Genomic DNA, 22,225 nt, shown 5'->3' with positions numbered 1-22,225 from the left:
TTGACTTACGTGTTACTCTGGTGATCAGAATGTATAAAAAGAATATTTCATTTCGATCGAGGTTGCAGAAGCCACCCTCAACTTGACACCCCTGCGAGTGATAATTTTCTTTGAAAATTACAAGTCCCAAACTGGGAATCTTTCGGCGTTGCAAATCAACAGACGTGTTACTCTGATGATCAGAATGTATGAAAAGAATATTCCATTTCGATTAAGGTTGCGGAAGCCACCCTTAACCTGACACCCCCGCAAGTGATAATTTTCTTCAAAAAATCAAAAGTTCCAAACTAGGGATCTTTTGGCGTTGCAAATCGACATACGTGTTATTCTAATGATCAGAATGTATGAAAAAAATTTTTCATATCGATTGAGGTCGCGGAAGCCACCCTTAACCTGACACCCCCGCAAGTGATAATTTTCTCTGAAAAATTACGAGTCCCGAACTAGAAATCTTCTGGCATTGCAAATTGACATACGTGTTACTTTGATGATGAAAATGTATTGAAAAAATATTGCATTCTGATCGAGGTTGCGGAAGCTACCCTTCACCTGACACCACCGCAAGTGATAATTTTCTTTGAAAAATTACAAGTCCCAAACTAAGAATCTTTTGGCGTCGCAACTCGACGTACGTGTTACTCTGATAATCAAAATGTATGCAAAAAATATTTCATATCGATCGATGTTGCGGAAGCCAATCTTAACCTGACACCCCCACAAGTGATAATTTTCTTTGAAAAATTACAAGTCCCAAACTAAGGATCTTTCGGCGTTGCGAATCGACATACGTGTTATTCTGATGATCAGAATGTATGAAAAGAATAATTCATATTGATCGAGGTTGCGGAAGCCACCCTCAACCTGACACCCCCGCGAGTGATAATTTTTTTTTTAAAATCACAAGTCCCAAACTAGAAATCTTTCGGCGTTGCAACTCGACATACGTGTTACTCTGATGATCAGAATGTATGAAAAAAAAATTGCATCCCGATCGAGGTTGCAGAAGCCACCCTCAACCTGACACCCCTGCGAGTGATAATTTCCTTCTAAAAATTACAAGTCCCAAACTAAGAATCTCTTGGCGTTGCAACTCGACGTACGTGTGACTCTGATAATCAGAATGTATGCAAAAAATATTTAATATCGATCGATGTTGTGGAAGCCACCCTTAACCTGACGACCCCGCGAGTGATAATTTTCTTTGAGAAATTACAAGTCCCAAATTGAAAATCTCTGGGCGTTGCAACTTGACTTACGTGTTACTCTGATGATCAGAATGTATGAAAAGGATATCTCATTTCGATCGAGGTTGCAGAAGCCACCCTCAACTTGACACCCCTGCGAGTGATGATTTTCTTTGAAAAATTACGAGTCCCAAACTGGGAATCTTTCGGCGTTGCAAATCAACAGACGTGTTACTCTGATGATCAGAATGTATGAGAAGAATATTCCATATCGATCAAGCTTGCGGAAGCCACCCTTAACCTGACACCCCCGCAAGTGATAATTTTCTTCAAAAAATCACAAGTCCCAAACTAAAGATCTCTCGGCGTTGCAAATCGACATACGTGTTACTCTGATGATCAGAATGTATGAAAAGAATATTTCATTTCGATCGAGGTTGCGGGAGCCACCCTCAACCTGACACCCTTGCGAGTGATAATTTTCTTTGAAAAATTACGAGTCCCAAACTAGGGATCTTTTGGCGTTGCAAATTGACATACGTGTTATTCTGATGATCAGAATGTATGAAAAAAATAATCCATATCGATCGAGGTTGCGGAAGCCACCCTCAACCTAACACCCCCGCGAGTGATAATTTTCTTTGAAAAATTACAAGTCCCAAGATAGAGATCTTTCGGCGTTGCGAATCGACATACGTGTCATTCTGATGATCAGAATGTATGAAAAGAATATTTTATATTGATCGAGGTTGCGGAAGCCAACCTCAACCTGACACCCCCGCGAGTGATAATTTTCTTTGAAAAATTACAAGTCCCAAATTAAGAATCTCTTGGCGTTGCAACTCGACGTACGTGTTACTCTGATGATCAGAATGTATGAAAAAAATATTTCATTCCGATCGAGGTTGCAGAAGCCACCCTCAACCTGACACCCCTGCGAGTGATAATTTTCTTTGAAAAATTACAAGTCCCAAACTGGGAATCTTTCGGCGTTGCAAATCAACAGACGTGTTACTTTGATGATCAGAATGTATGAGAAGAATATTTCATATCGATCAAGGTTGCGGAAGCCACGCTTAACCTGACACTCCCGCGAGTGATAATTTTTTTTCAAAAATCACAAGTCCCAAACTAGAAATCTCTCGGCGTTGCAACTCGACATACGTGTTACTCTGATGATCAGAATGTATGAAAAAAGGATTGCATCTTGATCGAGGTTGCAGAAGCCACCCTCAACCTGACACCCCTGCGAGTGATAATTTTCTTTGAGAAATTACAAGTCCCAAACTGAGGATCTTTTGGCGTTGCAACTCGACGTACGTGTGACTCTGATAATCAGAATGTATGCAAAACATATTTCATATCGATCAAGGTTGCGGAAGCCACCCTTAACCTGACACTCCCGCGAGTGATAATTTTTTTTCAAAAATCACAAGTCCCAAACTAGAAATCTCTCGGCGTTGCAACTCGACATACGTGTTACTCTGATGATCAGAATGTATGAAAAAAGGATTGCATCTTGATCGAGGTTGCAGAAGCCACCCTCAACCTGACACCCCTGCGAGTGATAATTTTCTTTGAGAAATTACAAGTCCCAAACTGAGGATCTTTTGGCGTTGCAACTCGACGTACGTGTGACTCTGATAATCAGAATGTATGCAGAACATCTTCCATATCGATCGATGTTGCGGAAGCCACCCTTAACCTGACACCCCCGCGAGTGATAATTTTCTTTGAGAAATTACAAGTCCCAAATTGAAAATCTCTGGGCGTTGCAACTTGACTTACGTGTTACTCTGATGATCAGAATGTATAAAAAGAATATTTCATTTCGATCGAGGTTGCAGAAGCCACCCTTAACTTGACACCCCTGCGATTGATAATTTTCTTTGAAAATTACAAGTCCCAAACTGGGAATCTTTCGGCGTTGCAAATCAACAGACGTGTTACTCTGATGATCAGAATGTATGAAAAGAATATTCCATTTCGATTAAGGTTGCGGAAGCCACCCTTAACCTGACACCCCCGCAAGTGATAATTTTCTTCAAAAAATCACAAGTTCCAAACTAGGGATCTTTCGGCGTTGCAAATCGACATACGTGTTATTCTGATGATCAGAATGTATGAAAAGAATATTTCATATTGATCGAGGTTGCGGAAGCCACCCTTAACCTGACACCACCGCGATTATTAATTTTCTTCAAAAATCACTAGTCCCAAACTAGAAATCTCTCGGCGTTGCAACTCGACATACGTGTTACTCTAATGATCAGAATGTATGAAAAAAATTTTTCATATCGATTGAGGTCGCGGAAGCCACCCTTAACCTGACACCCCCGCAAGTGATAATTTTCTCTGAAAAATTACGAGTCCCGAACTAGAAATCTTCTGGCGTTGCAAATTGACATACGTGTTACTTTGATGATGAAAATGTATTGAAAAAATATTGCATTCTGATCGAGGTTGCGGAAGCTACCCTTCACCTGACACCACCGCAAGTGATAATTTTCTTTGAAAAATTACAAGTCCCAAACTAAGAATCTTTTGGCGTCGCAACTCGACGTACGTGTTACTCTGATAATCAAAATGTATGCAAAAAATATTTCATATCGATCGATGTTGCGGAAGCCAATCTTAACCTGACACCCCCACAAGTGATAATTTTCTTTGAAAAATTACAAGTCCCAAACTAAGGATCTTTCGGCGTTGCGAATCGACATACGTGTTATTCTGATGATCAGAATGTATGGAAAGAATAATTCATATTGATCGAGCTTGCGGAAGCCACCCTCAACCTGACACCCCCGCGAGTGATAATTTTTTTTTTAAAATCACAGGTCCCAAACTAGAAATCTTTCGGCGTTGCAACTCGACATACGTGTTACTCTGATGATCAGAATGTATGAAAAAAAAATTGCATCCCGATCGAGGTTGCAGAAGCCACCCTCAACCTGACACCCCTGCGAGTGATAATTTCCTTCTAAAAATTACAAGTCCCAAACTAAGAATCTCTTGGCGTTGCAACTCGACGTACGTGTGACTCTGATAATCAGAATGTATGCAAAAAATATTTAATATCGATCGATGTTGTGGAAGCCACCCTTAACCTGACACCCCCGCGAGTGATAATTTTCTTTGAGAAATTACAAGTCCCAAATTGAAAATCTCTGGGCGTTGCAACTTGACTTACGTGTTACTCTGATGATCAGAATGTATGAAAAGGATATCTCATTTCGATCGAGGTTGCAGAAGCCACCCTCAACTTGACACCCCTGCGAGTGATGATTTTCTTTGAAAAATTACGAGTCCCAAACTGGGAATCTTTCGGCGTTGCAAATCAACAGACGTGTTACTCTGATGATCAGAATGTATGAGAAGAATATTCCATATCGATCAAGCTTGCGGAAGCCACCCTTAACCTGACACCCCCGCAAGTGATAATTTTCTTCAAAAAATCACAAGTCCCAAACTAAAGATCTCTCGGCGTTGCAAATCGACATACGTGTTACTCTGATGATCAGAATGTATGAAAAGAATATTTCATTTCGATCGAGGTTGCGGGAGCCACCCTCAACCTGACACCCTTGCGAGTGATAATTTTCTTTGAAAAATTACGAGTCCCAAACTAGGGATCTTTTGGCGTTGCAAATCGACATACGTGTTATTCTGATGATCAGAATGTATGAAAAAAATAATCCATATCGATCGAGGTTGCGGAAGCCACCCTCAACCTAACACCCCCGCGAGTGATAATTTTCTTTGAAAAATTACAAGTCCCAAGATAGAGATCTTTCGGCGTTGCGAATCGACATACGTGTCATTCTGATGATCAGAATGTATGAAAAGAATATTTTATATTGATCGAGGTTGCGGAAGCCAACCTCAACCTGACACCCCCGCGAGTGATAATTTTCTTTGAAAAATTACAAGTCCCAAATTAAGAATCTCTTGGCGTTGCAACTCGACATACGTGTTACTCTGATAATCAGAATGTATGAAAAAAAAATTGCATCCCGATCGAGGTTGCAGAAGCCACCCTCAACCTGACACCCCTGCGAGTGATAATTATCTTCTAAAAATTACAAGTCCCAAACTAAGAATCTCTTGGCGTTGCAACTCGACGTACGTGTGACTCTGATAATCAGAATGTATGCAAAAAATATTTCATATCGATCGATGTTGTGGAAGCCACCCTTAACCTGACACCCCCGCGAGTGATAATTTTCTTTGAGAAATTACAAGTCCCAAATTGAAAATCTCTGGGCGTTGCAACTTGACTTACGTGTTACTCTGATGATCAGAATGTATGAAAAGAATATCTCATTTCGATCGAGGTTGCAGAAGCCACCCTCAACTTGACACCCCTGCGAGTGATGATTTTCTTTGAAAAATTACGAGTCCCAAACTGGGAATCTTTCGGCGTTGCAAATCAACAGACGTGTTACTCTGATGATCAGAATGTATGAGAAGAATATTCCATATCGATCAAGCTTGCGGAAGCCACCCTTAACCTGACACCCCCGCAAGTGATAATTTTCTTCAAAAAATCACAAGTCCCAAACTAAAGATCTCTCGGCGTTGCAAATCGACATACGTGTTACTCTGATGATCAGAATGTATGAAAAGAATATTTCATTTCGATCGAGGTTGCGGGAGCCACCCTCAACCTGACACCCTTGCGAGTGATAATTTTCTTTGAAAAATTACGAGTCCCAATCTAGAGATCTTTTGGCGTTGCAAATCGACATACGTGTTATTCTGATGATCAGAATGTATGAAAAAAATAATCCATATCGATCGAGGTTGCGGAAGCCACCCTCAACCTAACACCCCCGCGAGTGATAATTTTCTTTGAAAAATTACAAGTCCCAAGATAGAGATCTTTCGGCGTTGCAAATCAACAGACGTGTTACTCTGATGATCAGAATGTATGAGAGGAATATTCCATATCGATCAAGCTTGCGGAAGCCACCCTCAACCTGACACCACCGCGATTATTAATTTTCTTCAAAAATCACTAGTCCCAAACTAGAAATCTTTTGGCGTTGCAAATTGACATACGTGTTACTTTGATGATGAAAATGTATTGAAAAAATATTGCATTCTGATCGAGGTTGCGGAAGCTACCCTTCACCTGACACCACCGCAAGTGATAATTTTCTTTGAAAAATTACAAGTCCCAAACTAAGAATCTTTTGGCGTCGCAACTCGACGTACGTGTTACTCTGATAATCAAAATGTATGCGAAAAATATTTCATATCGATCGATGTTGCGGAAGCCAATCTTAACCTGACACCCCCGCAAGTGATAATTTTCTTTGAAAAATTACAAGTCCCAAACTAAGGATCTTTCGGCGTTGCGAATCGACATACGTGTTATTCTGATGATCAGAATGTATGAAAAAAATAATTCATATTGATCGAGGTTGCGGAAGCCACCCTCAACCTGACACCCCCGCGAGTGATAATTTTTTTTCAAAAATCACAAGTCCCAAACTAGGAATCTCTCGGCGTTGCAACTCGACATACGTGTTACTCTGATAATCAGAATGTATGAAAAAAAAATTGCATCCCGATCGAGGTTGCAGAAGCCACCCTCAACCTGACACCCCTGCGAGTGATAATTATCTTCTAAAAATTACAAGTCCCAAACTAAGAATCTCTTGGCGTTGCAACTCGACGTACGTGTGACTCTGATAATCAGAATGTATGCAAAAAATATTTCATATTGATCGATGTTGTGGAAGCCACCCTTAACCTGACACCCCCGCGAGTGATAATTTTCTTTGAGAAATTACAAGTCCCAAATTGAAAATCTCTGGGCGTTGCAACTTGACTTACGTGTTACTCTGATGATCAGAATGTATGAAAAGAATATCTCATTTCGATCGAGGTTGCAGAAGCCACCCTCAACTTGACACCCCTGCGAGTGATGATTTTCTTTGAAAAATTACGAGTCCCAAACTGGGAATCTTTCGGCGTTGCAAATCAACAGACGTGTTACTCTGATGATCAGAATGTATGAGAAGAATATTCCATATCGATCAAGCTTGCGGAAGCCACCCTTAACCTGACACCCCCGCAAGTGATAATTTTCTTCAAAAAATCACAAGTCCCAAACTAAAGATCTCTCGGCGTTGCAAATCGACATACGTGTTACTCTGATGATCAGAATGTATGAAAAGAATATTTCATTTCGATCAAAGTTGCGGGAGCCACCCTCAACCTGACACCCTTGCGAGTGATAATTTTCTTTGAAAAATTACGAGTCCCAATCTAGAGATCTTTTGGCGTTGCAAATCGACATACGTGTTATTCTGATGATCAGAATGTATGAAAAAAATAATCCATATCGATCGAGGTTGCGGAAGCCACCCTCAACCTAACACCCCCGCGAGTGATAATTTTTTTTGAAAAATTACAAGTCCCAAGATAGAGATCTTTCGGCGTTGCAAATCAACAGACGTGTTACTCTGATGATCAGAATGTATGAGAGGAATATTCCATATCGATCAAGCTTGCGGAAGCCACCCTCAACCTGACACCCTTGCGAGTGATAATTTTCTTTGAAAAATTACGAGTCCCAAACTAGGGATCTTTTGGCGTTGCAAATCGACATACGTGTTATTCTGATGATCAGAATGTATGAAAAAAATAATCCATATCGATTGAGGTTGCGGAAGCCACCCTCAACCTAACACCCCCGCGAGTGATAATTTTCTTTGAAAAATTACAAGTCCCAAGATAGAGATCTTTCGGCGTTGCGAATCGACATACGTGTCATTCTGATGATCAGAATGTATGAAAAGAATATTTTATATTGATCGAGGTTGCGGAAGCCAACCTCAACCTGACACCCCCGCGAGTGATAATTTTCTTTGAAAAATTACAAGTCCCAAATTAAGAATCTCTCGGCGTTGCAACTCGACGTACGTGTTACTCTGATGATCAGAATGGATGAAAAAAATATTTCATTCCGATCGAGGTTGCAGAAGCCACCCTCAACCTGACACCCCTGCGAGTGATAATTTTCTTTGAAAAATTACAAGTCCCAAACTGGGAATCTTTCGGCGTTGCAAATCAACAGACGTGTTACTTTGATGATCAGAATGTATGAAAAGAATATTTCATATCGATCAAGGTTGCGGAAGCCACCCTTAACCTGACACTCCCGCGAGTGATAATTTTTTTTCAAAAATCACAAGTCCCAAACTAGAAATCTCTCGGCGTTGCAACTCGACATACGTGTTACTCTAATGATCAGAATGTATGAAAAAAGGATTGCATCTCGATCGAGGTTGCAGAAGCCACTCTCAACCTGACACCCCTGCGAGTGATAATTTTCTTTGAGAAATTACAAGTCCCAAACTGAGGATCTTTTGGCGTTGCAACTCGACGTACGTGTGACTCTGATAATCAGAATGTATGCAAAACATATTCCATATCGATCGATGTTGCGGAAGCCACCCTTAACCTGACACCCCCGCGAGTGATAATTTTCTTTGAGAAATTACAAGTCCCAAATTGAAAATCTCTGGGCGTTGCAACTCGACTTACGTGTTACTCTGATGATCAGAATGTATAAAGAGAATATTTCATTTCGATCGAGGTTGCAGAAGCCACCCTCAACTTGACACCCCTGCGAGTGATAATTTTCTTTGAAAATTACAAGTCCCAAACTGGGAATCTTTCGGCGTTGCAAATCAACAGACGTGTTACTCTGATGATCAGAATGTATGAAAAGAATATTCCATTTCGATTAAGGTTGCGGAAGCCACCCTTAACCTGACACCCCCGCAAGTGATAATTTTCTTCAAAAAATCACAAGTTCCAAACTAGGGATCTTTTGGCGTTGCAAATCGACATACGTGTTATTCTGATGATCAGAATGTATGAAAAGAATATTTCATATTGATCGAGGTTGCGGAAGCCACCCTTAACCTGACACCCCCGCGAGTGATAATTTTCTTCAAAAATCACAAGTCCCAAACTAGAAATCTTTCGGCGTTGCAACTTGACATACGTGTTACTCTGATAATCAGAATGGATGAAAAAAATATTGCATCCCGATCGAGGTTGCGGGAGCCACCCTTAACCTGACACCCCCGCGAGTGATAATTTTCTTCAAAAAATCACAAGTCCCAAACTAAGAATCTCTCGGCGTTGCCAATCAACATACGTGTTACTTTGATAATCAGGATGTATGAAAAGAATATTTTCTATCGATTGAGGTTGCGGAAGCAACCCTCAACCTGACACCCCTGCGATTATTTACTCTCTTTGAAAGATTACAAGTCCCAAACTAAAGATCGCTCGGCGTTGCAAATCGACTCACGTGTTACTCTGATGATCATAATGTATAAAAAAAATATTGCATCCCGATCGAGGTTGCGGAAGCCACCCTCAACCTGACACCTCCGCGAGTGATAATTTTCTTTGAAAAATTACAAGTTCCAAACTAGCGATCTTTTGGCGTTGCAAATCGACGGACGTGTTACTCTAAAAATCAAAATGTATGCGAAGAATATTTCATATCGATCGATGATGCGGAAGCCACCCTTAACCTGACACCCCCGCAAGTGATAATTTTCTTTGAAAAATTACAAGTCCCAAACTAAGGATCTTTCGGCGTTGCGAATCGACATACGTGTTACTCCGATGATCAGCATTCATGAACAGGATATCACATCCCGATCGATGTTGCGCAAGCCACCCTTAACCTGACACCCCCGCGAGTGATAATTTTCTTTGAGAAATTACAAGTCCCAAATTGAAAATCTCTGGGCGTTGCAACTTGACTTACGTGTTACTCTGATGATCAGAATGTATGAAAAGAATATCTCATTTCGATCGAGGTTGCAGAAGCCACCCTCAACTTGACACCCCTGCGAGTGATGATTTTCTTTGAAAAATTACAAGTCCCAAATTGAAAATCTCTGGGCGTTGCAACTCGACATACGTGTTACTCTGATGATCAGAATGTATGAAAAAAATATTGCATCCCGATCGAGGTTGCGGGAGCCACCCTTAACCTGACACCCCCGCGAGTGATAATTTTCTTCAAAAAATCACAAGTCCCAAACTAAGAATCTCTTGGCGTTGCCAATCAACATACGTGTTACTCTGATAATCAGAATGTATGAGAAGAATATTTTATATCGATTGAGGTTGCGGAAGCAACCCTTAACCTGACACCCCTGCGATTATTAACTTTCTTTGAAAAATTACAAGTCCCAAACTAAAGATCGCTCGGCGTTGCAAATCGACTCACGTGTTACTCTGATGATCGTAATGTATAAAAATAATATTGCATCCCGATCGAGGTTGCGGAAGCCACCCTCAACCTGACACCCCCGCGAGTGATAATTTTCTTTGATAAATTACGAGTTCCAAACTAGGAATCTTTCGGCGTTGCGAATCGACATACGTGTTACTCCGATGATCAGCATCCATGAACAAAATATCACATCCCGATCGATGTTGCGGAAGCCACCCTTAAGCTGACACCCCCGCGAGTGATAATTTTCTTTAAAAAATTACGAGTCCCAAACTGAGAATCTCTCGGCGTTGCAACTCGACGTACGTGTTACTTCGATGATAAGAATGTATGAAAAAAATTCGTCATATCGATCAAGGTTGCGGAAGCCACCCTTCACCTGACACCACCGCAAGTGATTATTTTCTTTGAAAAATTACAAGTCCCAAACTAAGAATCTTTTGGCGTCGCAACTCGACGTATGTGTTACTCTGATAATCAAAATGTATGCGAAAGATATTTCATATCGATCGATGTCGCGGAAGCCAATCTTAACCTGACACCCCCGCAAGTGATAATTTTCTTTGAAAAATTACAAGTCCCAAACTGAGGATCTTTCGGCGTTGCGAATCGCCATACGTGTTACTCCGATGATCAGCATTCATGAACAAAATATCACATCCCGATCGATGTTGCGGAAGCCACCCTTAACCTGACACCCCCGCGAGTGATAATTTTCTTTGAAAAATTACAAGTCCCAAACTGAGAATCTCTCGGCGTTGCAACTCGACGTACGTGTTACTTCGATGATGAGAATGTATGAAAAAAATTCGTCATATCGATCAAGGTTGCGGAAGCCACCCTTCACCTGACACCACCGCAAGTGATAATTTTCTTTGAAAAATTACAAGTCCCAAACTAAAAATCCTTCGATGTTGCAACTCGACGTACGTGTGACTCTGATAATCAGGATGTATGCAAAAAATATTTCATATCGATCAATGTTGCGGAAGCCAATCTTAACCTGACACCCCCGCAAGTGATAATTTTCTTTGAAAAATTACAAGTCCCAAACTAAGGATCTTTCGGCGTTGCGAATCGACATACGTGTTATTCTGATGATCAGAATGTATGAAAAGAATCATTCATATTGATCGAGGTTGCGGAAGCCACCCTCAACCTGACACCCCCGCGAGTGATAATTTTTTTTCAAAAATCACAAGTCCCAAACTAGAAATCTCTCGGCGTTGCAACTCGACATACGTGTTACTCTGATGATCAGAATGTATGAAAAAAAAATTGCATCCCGATCGAGGTTGCAGAAGCCACCCTCAACCTGACACCCCTGCGAGTGATAATTATCTTCTAAAAATTACAAGTCCCAAACTAAGAATCTCTTGGCGTTGCAAATTGACATACGTGTTACTTTGATGATGAAAATGTATTGAAAAAATATTGCATTCTGATCGAGGTTGCGGAAGCCACCCTTAACCTGACACCCCCGCGAGTGATAATTTTCTTTGAGAAATTACAAGTCCCAAATTGGAAATCTCTGGGCGTTGCAACTCGACATACGTGTTACTCTGATGATCAGAATGTATGAAAAAAATATTGCATCCCGATCAAGGTTGCGGGAGCCACCCTTAACCTGACACCCCCGCGAGTGATAATTTTCTTCAAAAAATCACAAGTCCCAAACTAAGAATCTCTTGGCGTTGCCAATCAACATACGTGTTACTCTGATAATCAGAATGTATGAAAAGAATATTTTATATCGATTGAGGTTGCGGAAGCAACCCTTAACCTGACACCCCTGCGATTATTAACTTTCTTTGAAAAATTACAAGTCCCAAACTAAAGATCGCTCGGCGTTGCAAATCGACTCACGTGTTACTCTGATGATCGTAATGTATAAAAAAAATATTGCATTCCGATCGAGGTTGCGGAAGCCACCCTCAACCTGACACCCCCGCGAGTGATAATTTTCTTTGATAAATTACGAGTTCCAAACTAGGAATCTTTCGGCGTTGCGAATCGACATACGTGTTACTCCGATGATCAGCATCCATGAACAAAATATCACATCCCGATCGATGTTGCGGAAGCCACCCTTAAGCTGACACCCCCGCGAGTGATAATTTTCTTTAAAAAATTACGAGTCCCAAACTGAGAATCTCTCGGCGTTGCAACTCGACGTACGTGTTACTTCGATGATAAGAATGTATGAAAAAAATTCGTCATATCGATCAAGGTTGCGGAAGCCACCCTTCACCTGACACCACCGCAAGTGATTATTTTCTTTGAAAAATTACAAGTCCCAAACTAAGAATCTTTTGGCGTCGCAACTCGACGTACGTGTTACTCTGATAATCAAAATGTATGCGAAAAATATTTCATATCGATCGATGTCGCGGAAGCCAATCTTAACCTGACACCCCCGCAAGTGATAATTTTCTTTGAAAAATTACAAGTCCCAAACTGAGGATCTTTCGGCGTTGCGAATCGCCATACGTGTTACTCCGATGATCAGCATTCATGAACAAAATATCACATCCCGATCGATGTTGCGGAAGCCACCCTTAACCTAACACCCCCGCGAGTGATAATTTTCTTTGAAAAATTACAAGTCCCAAACTGAGAATCTCTCGGCGTTGCAACTCGACGTACGTGTTACTTCGATGATGAGAATGTATGAAAAAAATTCGTCATATCGATCAAGGTTGCGGAAGCCACCCTTCACCTGACACCACCGCAAGTGATAATTTTCTTTGAAAAATTACAAGTCCCAAACTAAAAATCCTTTGATGTTGCAACTCGACGTACGTGTGACTCTGATAATCAGGATGTATGCAAAAAATATTTCATATCGATCGATGTTGCGGAAGCCAATCTTAACCTGACACCCCCGCAAGTGATAATTTTCTTTGAAAAATTACAAGTCCCAAACTAAGGATCTTTCGGCGTTGCGAATCGACATACGTGTTATTCTGATGATCAGAATGTATAAAAAAAATAATTCATATTGATCGAGGTTGCGGAAGCCACCCTCAACCTGACACCCCCGCGAGTGATAATTTTTTTTCAAAAATCACAAGTCCCAAACTAGAAATCTCTCGGCGTTGCAACTCGACATACGTGTTACTCTGATGATCAGAATGTATGAAAGAAAAATTGCATCCCGATCGAGGTTGCAGAAGCCACCCTCAACCTGACACCCCTGCGAGTGATAATTATCTTCTAAAAATTACAAGTCCCAAACTAAGAATCTCTTGGCGTTGCAACTCGACGTACGTGTGACTCTGATAATCAGAATGTATGCAAAAAATATTTCATATCGATCGATGTTGTGGAAGCCACCCTTAACCTGACACCCCCGCGAGTGATAATTTTCTTTGAGAAATTACAAGTCCCAAATTGAAAATCTCTGGGCGTTGCAACTTGACTTACGTGTTACTCTGATGATCAGAATGTATGAAAAGAATATCTCATTTCGATCGAGGTTGCAGAAGCCACCCTCAACTTGACACCCCTGCGAGTGATGATTTTCTTTGAAAAATTACGAGTCCCAAACTGGGAATCCTTCGGCGTTGCAAATCAACAGACGTGTTACTCTGATGATCAGAATGTATGAGAAGAATATTCCATATCGATCAAGCTTGCGGAAGCCACCCTTAACCTGACACCCCCGCGAGTGATAATTTTCTTTGAAAAATTACAAGTCCCAGATTAAGAATCTTTCGGCGTTGCAACTCGACGTACGTGTTACTCTGATGATCAGAATGTATGAAAAAAATATTTCATTCCGATCGAGGTTGCAGAAGCCACCCTCAACCTGAAACCCCTGCGAGTGATAATTTTCTTTGGAAAATTACAAGTCCCAAACTGGGAATCTTTTGGCGTTGCAAATTGACATACGTGTTACTTTGATGATGAAAATGTATTGAAAAAATATTGCATTCTGATCGAGGTTGCGGAAGCTACCCTTCACCTGACACTACCGCAAGTGATAATTTTCTTTGAAAAATTACAAGTCCCAAACTAAGAATCTTTTGGCGTCGCAACTCGACGTACGTGTTACTCTGATAATCAAAATGTATGCAAAAAATATTTCATATCGATCGATGTTGCGGAAGCCAATCTTAACCTGACACCCCCGCAAGTGATAATTTTCTTTGAAAAATTACAAGTCCCAAACTAAGGATCTTTCGGCGTTGCGAATCGACATACGTGTTATTCTGATGATCAGAATGTATGAAAAAAATAATTCATATTGATCGAGGTTGCGGAAGCCACCCTCAACCTGACACCCCCGCGAGTGATAATTTTTTTTCAAAAATCACAAGTCCCAAACTAGAAATCTCTCGGCGTTGCAACTCGACATACGTGTTACTCTGATGATCAGAATGTATGAAAAAAGGATTGCATCCCGATCGAGGTTGCAAAAGCCACCCTCAACCTGACACCCCTGCGAGTGATAATTTTCTTCTAAAAATTACAAGTCCCAAACTAAGAATCTCTTGGCGTTGCAACTCGACGTACGTGTGACTCTGATAATCAGAATGTATGCGAGAAATATTTCATATCGATCGATGTTGTGGAAGCCACCCTTAACCTGACACCCCCGCAAGTGATAATTTTCTTCAGAAAATCACAAGTCCCAAACTAAAGATCTCTCGGCGTTGCAAATCGACATACGTGTTACTCTGATGATCAGAATGTATGAAAAGAATATTTCATTTCGATCGAGGTTGCGGGAGCCACCCTCAACCTGACACCCTTGCGAGTGATAATTTTCTTTGAAAAATTACGAGTCCCAAACTAGGGATCTTTTGGCGTTGCAAATCGACATACGTGTTATTCTGATGATCAGAATGTATGAAAAAAAAAATCCATATCGATCGAGGTTGCGGAAGCCACCCTCAACCTAACACCCCCGCGAGTGATAATTTTCTTTGAAAAATTACAAGTCCCAAGATAGAGATCTTTCGGCGTTGCGAATCGACATACGTGTCATTCTGATGATCAGGATGTATGAAAAGAATATTTTATATTGATCGAGGTTGCGGAAGCCAACCTCAACCTGACACCCCCGCGAGTGATAATTTTCTTTGAAAAATTACAAGTCCCAAATTAAGAATCTCTCGGCGTTGCAACTCGACGTACGTGTTACTCTGATGATCAGAATGTATGAAAAAAATATTTCATTCCGATCGAGGTTGCAGAAGCCACCCTCAACCTGACACCCCTGCGAGTGATAATTTTCTTTGAAAAATTACAAGTCCCAAACTGGGAATCTTTCGGCGTTGCAAATCAACAGACGTGTTACTTTGATGATCAGAATGTATGAGAAGAATATTCCATATCGATCAAGGTTGCGGAAGCCACCCTTAACCTGACACCCCCGCGAGTGATAATTTTCTTCAAAAATCACAAGTCCCAAACTAGAAATCTTTCGGTGTTGCAACTTGACATACGTGTTACTCTGATAATCAGAAAAGATGAAAAAAATATTGCATCCCGATCGAGGTTGCGGGAGCCACCCTTAACCTGACACCCCCGCGAGTGATAATTTTCTTCAAAAAATCACAAGTCCCAAACTAAGAAACTCTCGGCGTTGCCAATCAACATACGTGTTACTTTGATAATCAGGATGTATGAAAAGAATATTTTCTATCGATTGAGGTTGCGGAAGCAACCCTCAACCTGACACCCCTGCGATTATTTACTTTCTTTGAAAGATTACAAGTCCCAAACTAAAGATCGTTCGGCGTTGCAAATCGACTCACGTGTTACTCTGATGATCATAATGTATAAAAAAAATATTGCATCCCGATCGAGGTTGCGGAAGCCACCCTCAACCTGACACCCCCGCGAGTGATAATTTTCTTTGAAAAATTACAAGTTCCAAACTAGCGATCTTTTGGCGTTGCAAATCGACGGACGTGTTACTCTAAAAATCAAAATGTATGCGAAGAATATTTCATATCGATCGATGATGCGGAAGCCACCCTTAACCTGACACCCCCGCAAGTGATAATTTTCTTTGAAAAATTACAAGTCCCAAACTAAGGATCTTTCGGCGTTGCGAATCGACATACGTGTTACTCCGATAATCAGCATTCATGAACAGGATATCACATCCCGATCGATGTTGCGCAAGCCACCCTTAACCTGACACCCCCGCGAGTGATAATTTTCTTTGAAAAATTACAAGTCCCAAACTAAGAATTTCTTGGCGTTGCAACTCGACGTACGTTTGAATCTGATAATCAGAATGTATGCAAGAGATATTTCATATCGATCGATGTTGCGGAAGCCACCCTTAACCTGACACCCCCGCGAGTGATAATTTTCTTTGAGAAATTACAAGTCCCAAATTGAAAATCTCTGGGCGTTGCAACTCGACATACGTGTTACTCTGATGATCAGAATGTATGAAAAAAATATTGCATCCCGATCGAGGTTGCGGGAGCCACCCTTAACCTGACACCCCCGCGAGTGATAATTTTCTTCAAAAAATCACAAGTCCCAAACTAAGAATCTCTTGGCGTTGCCAATCAACATACGTGTTACTCTGATAATCAGAATGTATGAAAAGAATATTTTATATCGATTGAGGTTGCGGAAGCAACCCTTAACCTGACACCCCTGCGATTATTAACTTTCTTTGAAAAATTACAAGTCTTAAACTAAAGATCGCTCGGCGTTGCAAATCGACTCACGTGTTACTCTGATGATCGTAATGTATAAAAAAAATATTGCATCCCGATCAAGGTTGCGGAAGCCACCCTCAACCTGACACCCCCGCGAGTGATAATTTTCTTTGATAAATTACGAGTTCCAAACTAGGAATCTTTCGGCGTTGCGAATCGACATACGTGTTACTCCGATGATCAGCATCCATGAACAAAATATCACATCCCGATCGATGTTGCGGAAGCCACCCTTAACCTGACACCCCCGCGAGTGATAATTTTCTTTAAAAAATTACGAGTCCCAAACTGAGAATCTCTCGGCGTTGCAACTCGACGTACGTGTTACTTCGATGATAAGAATGTATGAAAAAAATTCGTCATATCGATCAAGGTTGCGGAAGCCACCCTTCACCTGACACCACCGCAAGTGATTATTTTCTTTGAAAAATTACAAGTCCCAAACTAAGAATCTTTTGGCGTCGCAACTCGACGTACGTGTTACTCTGATAATCAAAATGTATGCGAAAAATATTTCATATCGATCGATGTCGCGGAAGCCAATCCTAACGTGACACCCCCGCAAGTGATAATTTTCTTTGAAAAATTACAAGTCCCAAACTGAGGATCTTTCGGCGTTGCGAATCGCCATACGTGTTACTCCGATGATCAGCATTCATGAACAAAATATCACATCCCGATCGATGTTGCGGAAGCCACCCTTAACCTGACACCCCCGCGAGTGATAATTTTCTTTGAAAAATTACAAGTCCCAAACTGAGAATCTCTCGGCGTTGCAACTCGACGTACGTGTTACTTCGATGATGAGAATGTATGAAAAAAATTCGTCATATCGATCAAGGTTGCGGAAGCCACCCTTCACCTGACACCACCGCAAGTGATAATTTTCTTTGAAAAATTACAAGTCCCAAACTAAAAATCCTTTGATGTTGCAACTCGACGTACGTGTGACTCTGATAATCAGGATGTATGCAAAAAATATTTCATATCGATCGATGTTGCGGAAGCCACCCTTAACCTGACACCCCCGCGAGTGATAATTTTCTTTGAGAAATTACAAGACCCAAACTGAGGATCTTTTGGCGTTGCAACTCGACGTACGTGTGACTCTGATAATCAGAATGTATGCAAAAAATATTCCATATCGATCGATGTTGCGGAAGCCACCCTTAACCTGACACCCCCGCGAGTGATAATTTTCTTTGAGAAATTACAAGTCCCAAATTGAAAATCTCTGGGCGTTGCAACTTGACTTACGTGTTACTCTGATGATCAGAATGTATGAGAAGAATATTCCATTTCGATCGAGGTTGCAGAAGCCGCCCTCAACTTGACACCCCTGCGAGTGATAATTTTCTTCGAAAAATTACAAGTCCCAAACTGGGAATCTTTCGGCGTTGCAAATCAACAGACGTGTTACTCTGATGATCAGAATGTATGAAAAGAATATTTCATATCGATTAAGGTTGCGGAAGCCACCCTTAACCTGACACCCCCGCAAGTGATAATTTTCTTCAAAAAATCACAAGTCCCAAACTAAAGATCTCTCGGCGTTGCGAATTGACATACGTGTTACTCTGATGATCAGAATGAATGAAAAGAATATTTCATTTCGATCGAGGTTGCGGAAGCCACCCTCAACCTGACACCCCTGCGAGTGATAATTTTCTTTGAAAAATTACGAGTCCCAAACTAGGGATCTTTTGGCGTTGCAAATCGACATACGTGTTATTCTGATGATCAGAATGTATGAAAAAAATAATCCATATCGATCGAGGTTGCGGAAGCCACCCTCAACCTAACACCCCCGCGAGTGATAATTTTCTTTGAAAAATTACAAGTCCCAAGATAAAGATCTTTCGGCGTTGCGAATCGACATACGTGTCATTCTGATGATCAGAATGTATGAAAAGAATATTTTATATTGATCGAGGTTGCGGAAGCCAACCTCAACCTGACACCCCCGCGAGTGATAATTTTCTTTGAAAAATTACAAGTCCCAAATTAAGAATCTCTTGGCGTTGCAACTCGACGTACGTGTTACTCTGATGATCAGAATGTATGAAAAAAATATTTCATTTCGATCGAGGTTGCAGAAGCCACCCTCAACCTGACACCCCTGCGAGTGATAATTTTCTTTGAAAAATTACAAGTCCCAAACTGGGAATCTTTCGGCGTTGCAAATCAACAGACGTGTTACTCTGATGATCAGAATGTATGAGAAGAATATTTCATATCGATCAAGGTTGCGGAAGCCACCCTTAACCTGACACCCCCGCGAGTGATAATTTTTTTTCAAAAATCACAAGTCCCAAACTAGAAATCTCTCGGCGTTGCAACTCGACATACGTGTTACTCTGATGATCAGAATGTATGAAAAAAAAATTGCATCCCGATCGAGGTTGCAGAAGCCACCCTCAACCTGACAACCCTGCGAGTGATAATTTTCTTTGAAAAATTACAAGTCCCAAACTGGGAATCTTTCGGCGTTGCAAATCAACAGACGTGTTACTCTGATGATTAGAATGTATGAGAAGAATATTCCATATCGATCAAGGTTGCAGAAGCCACCCTTAACCTGACACCCCCGCGAGTGATAATTTTCTTCAAAAATCACAAGTCCCAAACTAGAAATCTCTCGGCGTTGCAACTTGACATACGTGTTACTCTGATAATCAGAATGGATGAAAAAAATATTGCATCCCGATCGAGGTTGCGGGAGCCACCCTTAACCTGACACCCCCGCGAGTGATAATTTTCTTCAAAAAATCACAAGTCCCAAACTAAGAATCTCTCGGCGTTGCCAATCAACATACGTGTTACTTTGATAATCAGGATGTATGTAAAGAATATTTTCTATCGATTGAGGTTGCGGAAGCAACCCTCAACCTGACACCCCTGCGATTATTTACTTTCTTTGAAAGATTACAAGTCCCAAACTAAAGATCGCTCGGCGTTGCAAATCGACTCACGTGTTACTCTGATGATCATAATGTATGAAAAAAATATTGCATCCCGATCGAGGTTGCGGAAGCCACCCTCAACCTGACACCCCCGCGAGTGATAATTTTCTTTGAAAAATTACAAGTTCCAAACTAGCGATCTTTTGGCGTTGCAAATCGACGGACGTGTTACTCTGATAATCAAAATGTATGCAAAGAATATTTCATATCGATCGATGATGCGGAAGCCACCCTTAACCTGACACCCCCGCAAGTGATAATTTTCTTTGAAAAATTACAAGTCCCAAACTAAGGATCTTTCGGCGTTGCGAATCGACATACGTGTTACTCCGATGATCAGCATCCATGAACAGAATATCACATCCCGATCTATGTTGCGCAAGCCACCCTTAACCTGACACCCCCGCGAGTGAGAATTTTCTTTGAAAAATTACAAGTCCCAAACTAAGAATTTCTTGGCGTTGCAACTCGACGTACGTTTGACTCTGATAATCAGAATGTATGCAAGAAATATTTTAATTCGATCGATGTTGCGGAAGCCACCCTTAACCTGACACCCCCGCGAGTGATAATTTTCTTTGAGAAATTACAAGTCCCAAATTGAAAATCTCTGGGCGTTGCAACTCGACATACGTGTTACTCTGATGATCAGAATGTATGAAAAAAATATTGCATCCCGATCGAGGTTGCGGGAGCCACCCTTAACCTGACACCCCCGCAAGTGATAATTTTCTTCAAAAAATCACAAGTCCCAAACTGAAGATCGCTCGGCGTTGCAAATCGACTCACGTGTTACTCTGATGATCGTCATGTATAAAAAAAATATTGCATTCCGATCGAGGTTGCGGAAGCCACCCTCAACCTGAAACCCCCGCGAGTGATAATTTTCTTTGATAAATTACAAGTTCCAAACTAGGGATCTTTTGGCGTTGCGAATCGACATACGTGTTACTCTGATGATCAGCATTCATGAACAGAATATCACATCCCGATCGATGTTGCGGAAGCCACCCTTAACCTGACACCTCCGCGAGTGATAATTTTCTTTGAAAAATTACAAGTCCCAAACTGAGAATCTCTCGGCGTTGCAACTCGACGTACGTGTTACTTCGATGATAAGAATGTATGAAAAAATCCGTCATATCGATCAAGGTTGCGGAAGCCACCCTTCACCTGACACCACCGCAAGTGATAATTTTCTTTGAAAAATTACAAGTCCCAAACTAAGAATCTTTTGGCGTCGCAACTCGACGTACGTGTTACTCTGATAATCAAAATGTATGCAAAAAATATTTCATATCGATCGATGTCGCGGAAGCCAATCTTAACCTGACACCCCCGCAAGTGATAATTTTCTTTGAAAAATTACAAGTCCCAAACTGAGGATCTTTCGGCGTTGCGAATCGACATACGTGTTACTCCGATGATCAGCATTCATGAACAAAATATCACATCCCGATCGATGTTGCGGAAGCCACCCTTAACCTGACACCCCCGCGAGTGATAATTTTCTTTGAAAACTTACAAGTCCCAAACTGAGAATCTCTCGGCGTTGCAACTCGACGTACGTGTTACTTCGATGATAAGAATGTATGAAAAAAATTCGTCATATCGATCAAGGTTTCAGAAGCCACCCTTAACCTGACACCCCCGCGAGTGATAATTTTCTTCAAAAATCACAAGTCCCAAACTAGAAATCTCTCGGCGTTGCAACTTGACATACGTGTTACTCTGATAATCAGAATGGATGAAAAAAATATTGCATCCCGATCGAGGTTGCGGGAGCCACCCTTAACCTGACACCCCCGCGAGTGATAATTTTCTTTGAAAAATTACAAGTCCCAAACTAAGAATCTTTTGGCGTTGCAAATCGACGGACGTGTTACTCTGATAATCAAAATGTATGCAAAGAATATTTCATATCGATCGATGATGCGGAAGCCACCCTTAACCTGACACCCCCGCGAGTGATAATTTTCTTTGAAAAATTACAAGTCCCAAACTAAGGATCTTTCGGCGTTGCGAATCGACATACGTGTTACTCCGATGATCAGCATTCATGAACAGAATATCACATCCCGATCAATGTTGCGCAAGCCACCCTTAACC

Source organism: Athalia rosae, chromosome 3 (genome assembly GCF_917208135.1).
Source record: "Athalia rosae chromosome 3, iyAthRosa1.1, whole genome shotgun sequence".
In the NCBI taxonomy this organism is placed as follows: domain Eukaryota; kingdom Metazoa; phylum Arthropoda; class Insecta; order Hymenoptera; family Athaliidae; genus Athalia; species Athalia rosae.
Note: the sequence above shows the minus strand (reverse complement) of the source record.